The sequence below is a fragment of the Zootermopsis nevadensis genome, unplaced genomic scaffold, assembly GCF_977971745.1.
Source record: "Zootermopsis nevadensis isolate Lab colony 2312 unplaced genomic scaffold, Znev_1.0 Znev_ptg000030l, whole genome shotgun sequence".
Classification (NCBI taxonomy): domain Eukaryota; kingdom Metazoa; phylum Arthropoda; class Insecta; order Blattodea; family Termopsidae; genus Zootermopsis; species Zootermopsis nevadensis.
In genome coordinates, this window is record NW_028259162.1 from 18,739,526 (window position 1) to 18,752,347 (window position 12,822).

Consider the following 12,822-nt stretch of genomic DNA (forward strand, 5'->3'; position numbering starts at 1 on the left):
CATCCCGCACAATGGGTAGAGATGAACCCTACACCAGGGTAAAAGTAGCCGGAGCGTGAACATAACTACTCATCTTCATCTAGTGGTGAGAAAAAATAGGCGTGATGCTATACCGCCACTCAGCCAACGTCTTCATAATAGATGTTGACTACCACGGCAAAGCAAACTTTCCCAGACATACGTCGCTCCTGCCAACATATAGTAAAATTGTATTTGTTTTCCAACGACTATACAATCCTAGTCAATTACACTTTAATATGCATCCAATTAAGAGTGAATAAATAACAAATTTCTGTAAAATTGTAGTGTATAAAACGTGATTAAAAGTACACATCATTAGCACGAGTGTATATCCGTAGAAACAAATTAAACGCTTCGTAGAAGAACGGCGGAACACCAACAAAACGCGATAATTATTAATTACTAATGAGTGGCAAATTTGAGCTCTTAGCACGCCGCTGTGCGGGTAGGACAATGCCATAACACACAGTAGTTTGAATCCCTGTTTACGTAGAGGGCCGAATGCTCCCACACCAAACAGACCGCAGGTCAAAAGGCCTCGAGACTTCTTTTGCCATTAATATCCGTTCCTTCCGGGATGTAGCGCCGTGTAGAATGGCAGAACTTTACAAACGTTTCAGAGGTATTTGCTGTCTCCATCATCAGGACGATGTGTTTTTTTTTGTTTTTTTGCGAACTGAATGCACCAGTAGCAGGTAAAGCAAGGAGAAAATAACACTACGGTAAAATATTATTATCTAGAGAATTCTCCCCACCCCCAGTACCCATTCCCGTCCTTGACTGCTTGGATCCGAAAGGATTCGCGAAGCACAGAGAACATTTTGATACAAAAAATTACATACGTTCACAGAATCTGTTTTGGCACATTTTAATGGGTTATTAAAAATATTCTTCTCTTTCACCACGTGTCGAAATTCTTCTTTCTACGTTTCCCGTTAAAAGATTTTAACATAAGGGGATTAATTACAGATGCACGAAGTACGCAGCCAATGTTTTATGCTACTCGTATAACTGTCCAAACCAGAGGAACACCCCCCCCCAAACAAACAAACAAACAAAAAGGCATTAATGAGGAACAGAGAAAAGATTATAACATACAATTTCAAAGTAGAATCGCAAATTTCGGAACGAGAAAGTGTAAAATTAAAATTGCACAAAGAAGATAAATCTCAGTTTACAGTAACCACAGACGTAACTTTGCCTGTAACGACGGAAATGTTCCCACATTCTTCTAAAACACGTGACGTACAGGTTCTGAGCACACGTAATCTAACTCGATTGGACAAATTTTGTCAATCTGTTTCGTCGGATTTTCTTTGTTTTCCTTCCGCTCTCAGTCATTCTTTCCTTAATTCTTAATTCTCTCCCTTCTGGCCTTCATACTACTTCGAACACTTCGAAGATTCGCTTGTCTGTACTTTCTTTCCTCCTGTGCTTTATTCCTGTGTCGTTTAATTCCTATAAATTCTAAATCATTCACTTTCATTTGTTTATTTGTTTAAATCTTGTGAGTCTAATCAAAATAAAATTCCTATTAAATATTAAAATATTACTATAATTAACATTTAAATATTTAAAATATATTAATGATGTTCTCTATCGAAATGTTCGATTTAAATTAGATCATGATCGATAGAGAACATCATTTAATATATTTTAAATACTTAAATGTTAATTATAGTAATATTTTAATATTTAATAGGAATTTTATTGTGATTAGACTGACAAGATTTAAACAAATATATATTTATCACAATATGACGCAACTTTATCATCTCTTTCACTTTCATTTTACCTTCTTTCAAAGCCCGCCCTTCTCTACACCCATTCCTTTATTTCATTAAATTCTTCACTTCAATTCGCTCATCTTTTATTTCGTACTGTTCTCCTCTTCGAGTACGGCATTTTCCTTATTTTCATCAGTAATATTCCTTCATCCATTCCTTCTATTACCTTATTTACCCCTTTCTGACTTTTGTTGGTGCAAGTTCTCCTTGCCTGTCCTTCCCCTCTTCTATCTGATAGAATTCCCACACTTTTCGTTGCCTTATTCTTCCTGTCACCCCGTTTCGTGCTGCTCTATTCTGAAGTCACTACAAGATATAGGATATTCTGTCATCCCTCAAGTGGAGAAACCTGAAACGAGATTTATATCTGAGAAGCCACGGAAATTCCGTCAACATTGTATCGGTATTCTAAACCCTTTTGAGTGAATTCAGACATGTGTTACAGAGATTGTCATGTTAGTAAGCACGAAGATAAAACGGCGATGCGACGATATCAGAGCGATCCACATTCCCGCTGGCTACGACACCTAGAACACGACAAGACGACGACAAGATCGTCGAAGATTTGTTTTAACCTCTTAAAGCATGATTTCGTAACTCCTAATATATAAAACGCGTTTCTATCTAAAACCACAGATGGCACCTAAGTCACAGTGGAATCCGACACCCGATGCCCTTCAAAACTTCCTCCTGCATCATTTAGTTTGTAATATCACAGCCGGCAGAAATATGAGAGTGTATCATGAAACGAGACTGTGGTAGTTGGAATGCACGTAACTTTCTGCAGAGACTTAACCTTCCGGATACAAGTCGAGGAAAATGGTGTCACAAGAAACCGCTCGGTTTCAGTCAACGCTCAAAGGGCAAAGCCCAGTCTTGGTATTCGGGTTACAAAAACAATTTTAACAAAACCTTCAAAACAACAAATCATTTAAAAACACGAGTTCATGTACGCAACAAATAAAATGTATATTTGTCCACAAATTTCCTATCGATCTACACACGCAGCCAAACTTACAGTAGGGGTTAATACACAAGAAATACAGAGAAATGTAAATAAATTATCCTACTATTCTGAAGCAGTTACATTTATCAGCACAAGTAAGTCGCTCAGGAAAATTCCACTATTTATATATGAAACCAAACAAAAAAAAACGCTGTCATTCCCTTGAATTCTTTTAGGTCGCTCTGAAAAAACCCACTAAGCAAGTATTATCCTCTCAGCGTCTGTCTTATGCCATATTTGGGAGAGCTCCTCAATAAAATAAGAGTCGAAACAGGATATAACATGTGGGAAAAGCATTTCCTTTTCCAAGGCCTTCATTGGATTAAATTCTTACATCGGTTTTCTAGAACTGCAAGAGACAGTGCGAGGCGTGACCAATGTGTAATGCGTTTTGCAGTCGCAAACACCTCAGGCTCCCCAGCTCCTCAACTCCGTCCTTGTCAGTTTCAATATTCCTGTAAAACTGCAGCAATCGAGTGCACTGCCACTCGAAACTCACAAGCGACGTAAAATATTAGTGAAAACTGCAATTATTGAAAGTTAGTTAATTATTTAGGATTTGAGGTTTTCACGGCGGTAAGTCTGAAGATGACTGTCTTCTAACTTATTATTGCAATGACTCGAAGTACACAGCGTCAAACTGTTAAGATGATTATTGACTTACAAATTTTAAGGGATGTTTAAGGAATGTTCCTGGCGAAGTTGAAAGCGTTTGTGTCAGAAAGTCTCTCCGAAAAAACAACTGAACTCGACAGCGAATCAGTGCTAAAGATTCGACCGATTTTATACCAACATTTTAAACCCCACTTAAAAATACCGGGACGCCACAAAAAAAAATGTGACATAATATTTACTATACGAGGTGGATTACGTGCCATATACTAACAAACGTGCAAATCGAGAATCAACTTAATCAAGATCCACGTCGAGAAGGGATGAGGCACCGTACAAAAGTGTTCTTCGTTCACGACATAACTTTATTTTGGGGCACGAAACGATGTGGAACTTACTGCTCACATTTTTCCTGAAACTTCGAGCTGGCAGCTCAATACTCAACAACCTGTGCCCGTTTCAACTTACGACAAAATAATCCCTTACGGTGTCACCGTACTATCAATTGCACACAGAATAATTTACCCCATTCCTCAAAGAAACAATCAGGACCTTATCTTATAACATACCATGATAGATTCCTCTTTCATTCAACACTGAATACTAAATATCCCCATAAGCTGATACAACGTCGTTACTTTGCAACAAACATGAATAAATTAAGAAGACACACAGAATTCAACACAGGATAACCAGAGGAACAACTCGGCAGTGACCGATTATCTAGACTCAGAGATTTCGTGATTAAACTAAGCCCCTCCACTCAAATATCGGTATAGGAACTTGAAATAGGCCACGACTTCTTCTTACGTCATTAACCATTCAACCGACACTTCATAACCTAGAAGATGGCACAGCGTCGGTGTATAATGGAATAAAAAATATATTCTGCCCGTAGATTAGATAAGATAAAGTTTCACCCACACAAGATCACGTTAAGCACGACATACATTACGAAACGACCTTGAATGCGATATTAAAATACAATAGGTCTGGAAGAGGAAAACTTTCTGATATTTGATGGACATCTGACGAAGGATTGCACTTAGGATATCACATTTGAGTTTATATGGATCATTCACCTGAAGATGGTTCATTTAGAACCGAAACATGTAGTGTAAAAGATGATGCTCTAATGTAAATCGAACATTTCGATAGAGAGCATCATTTTAATATATTTTAAATATTTAAATGTTAATTGTAAAAATATTTTAATATTTTAACATTTAATAATAATATTTTATTGTGATTTGGCTGATAAAATTGAGCAAGATAAATAAATAAATAAATCGATAAATCCCGGTTCAGATCAGAACAAGGCACCTTCCGAACAGTACCGCGGCGACACCTACTTAAATTACGTGGGCAAATAGTTGAGACAGGAAGTACATTTCCAAAGTACATCGTGGGAGAGGAAGTCTACTTCCACACTGCCTGTTACTTTCACAACAGCAACTTAAAAAAAAAAAAACATAACGGAGTGCGGTCTGAATCCAGAAAAACGTAAAACAAAAGTTGTTGTTTCACCTGGAAAACAGCAGCGGTGTATACCACGAGTTATGTGCGCCTACAGATTCTGCTACCCTCCCAACTGACCCCCGCAGAAAGGAAAAGTTTCTTCAACAAATCGTTTCAGCCGTGGCTGCTCGCTCTCGTTGTTTACTAGACAATTTAAAGGACAAATCTTACCCGGGGCTCTTATACAACTGTAGTAGGGCAGAAGCTACCACACGGGTAGGCAATTCAACTCGCCTCCTATCTACAAGGTCATCATCTCTAACACCATCCATCGCTCGAATCTTCCCTACATTAACCTAAGACTTCTATCCCACAGATCACAGGGACAGTTCAGCAGTTACACATTCCGCAGTAGTAGAACTCCTCTTTATCGGCATCTCAAACGACGCCACGTACAGATTTCTGTGAAGATGATATAAATACCGGACTGATCCAATGTACAGAGCAGGTAAACAAAACTTAAAATCTATTCGGTAGGCACACGGTTCGAATTTAGGGAACTTCGACTTTAGCTTATCTCCTACGAGTTTCAGTAGCCTTTTTTGGGGGCACCATGAGAAAATACAGTTTACTTGTCAATTCCCAATCACTACTATACGGCTCTCAACGTTTGAACACTTGAAACGTTATGACGTCCAAACTATGGCCAAAAATTCTTGAATTACCTAACAGAAATTGCACTTTGTCAGAAGAAGCAGAGACGCTGAATTCCGAAGTTCTTGAGGCATTCCAAAGTGGTTCAAGAAACGACAGTTTTGGGAAAACCCATACAAACTTCACGATTACTCAATTTCATACAAGGATAAATAATGAATTTAAAAAATCAATTGCACAACATCTAATAGGGATTCAAAAATGTGACATCGCACTGACTAAACCTAAGACATGAGACTCTAAAGAAGGACTACTGAAAATACTATAATTTTTAAGATCTGTGACTGCAATCAGTTTTGTGACTAGGCTAAGGGCCACGTGACCAGTCGAAAATTCCGTGTAAAAACCAAAGATCCACCTTTCCTCCTACAAAATTGGTGCCAGAGTGCCCTCCCAATGCTATGGTGATCAAAGCGTGAAGTTGACAACTCACATCCTTCTAGTATCGAGATTAATAATGAGGTGAGCTACACCTCCAACATGACCGCCACAGTGGTCTAGCGGTTAGAACGCTGGCCTTGTAATCCTGGGGTCTCGGGTTCGATTCCCGGCGGTGCCCGAATTTATAACTTGTGTTGGGCAAGGCCGTGGTCTAGGCAACACGGAGTTTTCCTCCGGGGGCTTCCCCGGTTTCTCCGTGGCATCCCATTCACACACAGAAGAAGGCAATGGCAAACCACTTCTGGATCATCTGCCAAGAACGTATATGAACAGGTCCCAGTCCGAGAAAAGGATGGAAGGATCCTGTTCATATGGACCTGTCGTCAGACAGAACACTAAATAATAAAAAGATGAGGTGGTCTAGCGGTTCGAACGCTGGCCTTGTAATCCTGGGATCTCGGGTTCGATTCCCGGCGGTGCCCGAATTTATAACTTGTTTTGGGCAAGGCCGTGGTCTAGGCAACACGGAGTTTTCCTCCGTGGCATCCCAACAATTACTCCATTCACACACAGAAGAAGGCAATGGCAAACCACTTCTGGATCATCTGCCAAGAACGTATATGAACAGGTCCCAGTCCGAGAAAAGGATCGAAGGATCCTGTTCATATGGACCTGTCGTCAGACAGAACACTAAATAATAAAAAGATGAGGTGGTCTAGCGGTTCGAACGCTGGCCTTGTAATCCTGGGATCTCGGGTTCGATTCCCGGCGGTGCCCGAATTTATAACTTGTTTTGGGCAAGGCCGTGGTCTAGGCAACACGGAGTTTTCCTCCGTGGCATCCCAACAATTACTCCATTCACACACAGAAGAAGGCAATGGCAAACCACTTCTGGATCATCTGCCAAGAACGTATATGAACAGGTCCCAGTCCGAGAAAAGGATCGAAGGATCCTGTTCATATGGACCTGTCGTCAGACAGAACACTAAATAATAATAAGATGAGGTGGTCTAGCGGTTCGAACGCTGGCCTTGTAATCCTGGGATCTCGGGTTCGATTCCCGGCGGTGCCCGAATTTATAACTTGTTTTGGGCAAGGCCGTGGTCTAGGCAACACGGAGTTTTCCTCCGTGGCATCCCAACAATTACTCCATTCACACACAGAAGAAGGCAATGGCAAACCACTTCTGGATCATCTGCCAAGAACGTATATGAACAGGTCCCAGTCCGAGAAAAGGATCGAAGGATCCTGTTCATATGGACCTGTCGTCAGACAGAACACTAAATAATAATAAGATGAGGTGGTCTAGCGGTTCGAACGCTGGCCTTGTAATCCTGGGATCTCGGGTTCGATTCCCGGCGGTGCCCGAATTTATAACTTGTTTTGGGCAAGGCCGTGGTCTAGGCAACACGGAGTTTTCCTCCGTGGCATCCCAACAATTACTCCATTCACACACAGAAGAAGGCAATGGCAAACCACTTCTGGATCATCTGCCAAGAACGTATATGAACAGGTCCCAGTCCGAGAAAAGGATCGAAGGATCCTGTTCATATGGACCTGTCGTCAGACAGAACACTAAATAATAATAAGATGAGGTGGTCTAGCGGTTCGAACGCTGGCCTTGTAATCCTGGGATCTCGGGTTCGATTCCCGGCGGTGCCCGAATTTATAACTTGTTTTGGGCAAGGCCGTGGTCTAGGCAACACGGAGTTTTCCTCCGTGGCATCCCAACAATTACTCCATTCACACACAGAAGAAGGCAATGGCAAACCACTTCTGGATCATCTGCCAAGAACGTATATGAACAGGTCCCAGTCCGAGAAAAGGATCGAAGGATCCTGTTCATATGGACCCGTCGTCAGACAGAACACTAAATAATAATAAGATGAGGTGGTCTAGCGGTTAGAACGCTGGCCTTGTAATCCTGGGATCTCGGGTTCGATTCCCGGCGGTGCCCGAATTTATAACTTGTTTTGGGCAAGGCCGTGGTCTAGGCAACACGGAGTTTTCCTCCGTGGCATCCCAACAATTACTCCATTCACACACAGAAGAAGGCAATGGCAAACCACTTCTGGATCATCTGCCAAGAACGTATATGAACAGGTCCCAGTCCGAGAAAAGGATCGAAGGATCCTGTTCATATGGACCTGTCGTCAGACAGAACACTAAATAATAATAAGATGAGGTGGTCTAGCGGTTCGAACGCTGGCCTTGTAATCCTGGGATCTCGGGTTCGATTCCCGGCGGTGCCCGAATTTATAACTTGTTTTGGGCAAGGCCGTGGTCTAGGCAACACGGAGTTTTCCTCCGTGGCATCCCAACAATTACTCCATTCACACACAGAAGAAGGCAATGGCAAACCACTTCTGGATCATCTGCCAAGAACGTATATGAACAGGTCCCAGTCCGAGAAAAGGATCGAAGGATCCTGTTCATATGGACCTGTCGTCAGACAGAACACTAAATAATAATAAGATGAGGTGGTCTAGCGGTTCGAACGCTGGCCTTGTAATCCTGGGATCTCGGGTTCGATTCCCGGCGGTGCCCGAATTTATAACTTGTTTTGGGCAAGGCCGTGGTCTAGGCAACACGGAGTTTTCCTCCGTGGCATCCCAACAATTACTCCATTCACACACAGAAGAAGGCAATGGCAAACCACTTCTGGATCATCTGCCAAGAACGTATATGAACAGGTCCCAGTCCGAGAAAAGGATCGAAGGATCCTGTTCATATGGACCTGTCGTCAGACAGAACACTAAATAATAATAAGATGAGGTGGTCTAGCGGTTCGAACGCTGGCCTTGTAATCCTGGGATCTCGGGTTCGATTCCCGGCGGTGCCCGAATTTATAACTTGTTTTGGGCAAGGCCGTGGTCTAGGCAACACGGAGTTTTCCTCCGTGGCATCCCAACAATTACTCCATTCACACACAGAAGAAGGCAATGGCAAACCACTTCTGGATCATCTGCCAAGAACGTATATGAACAGGTCCCAGTCCGAGAAAAGGATCGAAGGATCCTGTTCATATGGACCCGTCGTCAGACAGAACACTAAATAATAATAAGATGAGGTGGTCTAGCGGTTAGAACGCTGGCCTTGTAATCCTGGGATCTCGGGTTCGATTCCCGGCGGTGCCCGAATTTATAACTTGTTTTGGGCAAGGCCGTGGTCTAGGCAACACGGAGTTTTCCTCCGTGGCATCCCAACAATTACTCCATTCACACACAGAAGAAGGCAATGGCAAACCACTTCTGGATCATCTGCCAAGAACGTATATGAACAGGTCCCAGTCCGAGAAAAGGATCGAAGGATCCTGTTCATATGGACCTGTCGTCAGACAGAACACTAAATAATAATAAGATGAGGTGGTCTAGCGGTTCGAACGCTGGCCTTGTAATCCTGGGATCTCGGGTTCGATTCCCGGCGGTGCCCGAATTTATAACTTGTTTTGGGCAAGGCCGTGGTCTAGGCAACACGGAGTTTTCCTCCGTGGCATCCCAACAATTACTCCATTCACACACAGAAGAAGGCAATGGCAAACCACTTCTGGATCATCTGCCAAGAACGTATATGAACAGGTCCCAGTCCGAGAAAAGGATCGAAGGATCCTGTTCATATGGACCTGTCGTCAGACAGAACACTAAATAATAATAAGATGAGGTGGTCTAGCGGTTCGAACGCTGGCCTTGTAATCCTGGGATCTCGGGTTCGATTCCCGGCGGTGCCCGAATTTATAACTTGTTTTGGGCAAGGCCGTGGTCTAGGCAACACGGAGTTTTCCTCCGTGGCATCCCAACAATTACTCCATTCACACACAGAAGAAGGCAATGGCAAACCACTTCTGGATCATCTGCCAAGAACGTATATGAACAGGTCCCAGTCCGAGAAAAGGATGGAAGGATCCTGTTCATATGGACCTGTCGTCAGACAGAACACTAAATAATAATAATAATAATAATAATAATAAACACCTCCAACACCCCCCCATTCGCCTTCATGGTGTTAAGCTCAAAGAAGTATCAGTATTCAGTTCACACGCCAAACAACATTCTTCTTTTTTAACAGTTTTCGCTATGGTGTATTATGTTGTACGATTTGAGGTTCTCAAGGCGCCGTGTAAGTATGGCAGAACAACATGGCGCTGGAGCCCAGAAGACACCGTCTTCATCTATTACATTACTACTTTTTTTTAAAAAAATATATATTAAAAATTACAACGTGTCGAAGAAAGTTCTTCAGGTAAAAAAGAGGAGACAGTTACTACGTTGGATACAGCAGACCGAGCTGTAACGCTGTGAAATTTTAGGTTTTTTAAAGACAACAGACAATGGTTAGCATCCATAACAGCTTTAATGTGCTCATAAAAAGAATGCTGAGACAAATTTCACATGCCAACGAAAACAATTTGGCCCCCATATGGAGCCTCATAGACCATCACTTGTTACAAGATCTATCCCATATCTGGGCCTCTTTCGATAATTTGTTTAATTAACCTTCCACTGCCTTTGCATATTTTTAAGAAACAGATGAAGTAACATTTTCAACACCCGGAGCCCTATGTCTCTCTCTTCCGCGATCCTAACTACGTAGTGCCAATTTGGACACTGAATGGAACATCAGAATAAGCATGAATCTACAGGGAATTTGTTGAAAGCTTTCGTTGTATCATTCTGCACAAGTCAGAACTTTAAATCATTAATGTTCAATTCTGACTAAACCATCGATTTCAAACAATCACGCATAGGAGTGCCTGAGAATTACCAGAATCGCCAGTTGACTTGTGGAAATTCAACTCAGTCCTAAAATCTAGGAGTGACCATTAAATCCATATTCCAACAATTAATAAACATGTAAGACTTGAGGTTCTCACAGCGGTGAGTATGAAGTTTTCTCTCTTCTGGGTTGTTGCGCTGTGTAGTCTGGTCGATGTTAACCAACGTTTCAGAGGTCATACTGCCTCCATCATCAGGGCGATGAGTATGAAGATTTCTGTCTTCTGGGTTGTTGCGCTGTGTAGTCTGACCGATGTTTACCAACGTTTCAGAGGTCATACTGCCTCCGTCATCAGAGTATGAAGGTTTCTGTCTTCTGGGTTGTTGCGCTGTGTAGTCTGGCCGATGTTTACCAACGTTTCAGAGGTCATACTGCCTCCGTCATCAGAGTATGAAGGTTTCTGTCTTCTGGGTTGTTGCGCTGTGTAGTCTGGCCGATGTTTACCAACGTTTCAGAGGTCATACTGCCTCCGTCATCAGGGCGATAGAAGATTCTGTCTTCTGGGTTGTTGCGCTGTGTAGTCTGACCGATGTTTACCAACGTTTCAGAGGTCATACTGCCTCCGTCATCAGAGTATGAAGGTTTCTGTCTTCTGGGTTGTTGCGCTGTGTAGTCTGGCCGATGTTTACCAACGTTTCAGAGGTCATACTGCCTCCGTCATCAGGGCGATAGAAGATTCTGTCTTCTGGGTTGTTGCGCTGTGTAGTCTGGCCGATGTTTACCAACGTTTCAGAGGTCATACTGCCTCCGTCATCAGAGTATGAAGGTTTCTGTCTTCTGGGTTGCTGCGCTGTGTAGTCTGACCGATGTTTACCAACGTTTCAGAGGTCATACTGCCTCCGTCATCAGAGTATGAAGGTTTCTGTCTTCTGGGTTGTTGCGCTGTGTAGTCTGGTCGATGTTAACCAACGTTTCAGAGGTCATACTGCCTCCGTCATCAGAGTATGAAGGTTTCTGTCTTCTGGGTTGTTACGCTGTGTACTCTGGTCGATGTTTACCAACGTTTCAGAGGTCATACTGCCTCCGTCATCAGAGTATGAAGGTTTCTGTCTTCTGGGTTGTTGCGCTGTGTAGTCTGGTCGATGTTAACCAACGTTTCAGAGGTCATACTGCCTCCGTCATCAGAGTATGAAGGTTTCTGTCTTCTGGGTTGTTACGCTGTGTACTCTGGTCGATGTTTACCAACGTTTCAGAGGTCATACTGCCTCCGTCATCAGAGTATGAAGGTTTCTGTCTTCTGGGTTGTTGCGCTGTGTAGTCTGGTCGATGTTAACCAACGTTTCAGAGGTCATACTGCCTCCGTCATCAGGGCGATATTCATCGCCCTGATGACGTTGGTTAACATCGACCAGACTACACAGCGCAACAACCCAGAAGACGGAAATCTTCAATTAATAAACACCCTGTTACAGCTCAAAGAACACATTTTGACACATTCAGTACAAGATGAGTAATTTTCTTCTCCGCAGAAGCAGTTCTAGTTCTGTTACAAACCACATGGTGTCAGCAGCAGCGTCTCGGTCTATACTGATATCCAGATATACGATGTGAATACCAACAGACTTCTATTACGACAACAACGCCTCGCAAAGGGGTCGGCTGGGCACATCTGTCACCCTTCCAGAGCGTTCCAACTTGCTTCTAATATTCACTCGCATTATTTTTACTGTTGAAACATATTTTATGTCCACTTTCACGATCATAAAGCCTTTTTCTTCAGTGGGGTAAAGAGAGATGGCGGCAGAGAATGAGGGAACGTACTGACGAACAGAAGCTTAGAAAAACAAAATAAAACACAATACATACTCTACAAGAGTTCCTACAATAAATTACAAAACTTTTAACTCCAACCCCCCAAGTTTACCCACAGACCTGCTGTAGTTGTTAAGCATGGGTCACGCGGTTTCAGCAGACGATAACTCAAAACAAAATCTACGAGATGCAATTTCTATTTCACAACTTATGTACCACTTTTTATCACGTGCAACGCGGATACGTAATGCAAACACATAAGCGAAATGTAGTATGACGACAAAACTCTTAGAACACTCACACAAACACGATATTAAA

General features: G+C 42.6%; 1 long non-coding RNA gene across 2 annotated transcripts in view; it reads right to left on the minus strand.

Moving 5' to 3' along the window:
• LOC147872206 (uncharacterized) overlaps window positions 1-12,822 on the minus strand; it is a 481,048-nt gene that overhangs the window by 162,293 nt on the left and 305,933 nt on the right. The gene's annotated exons all lie outside the window — the stretch shown is intronic.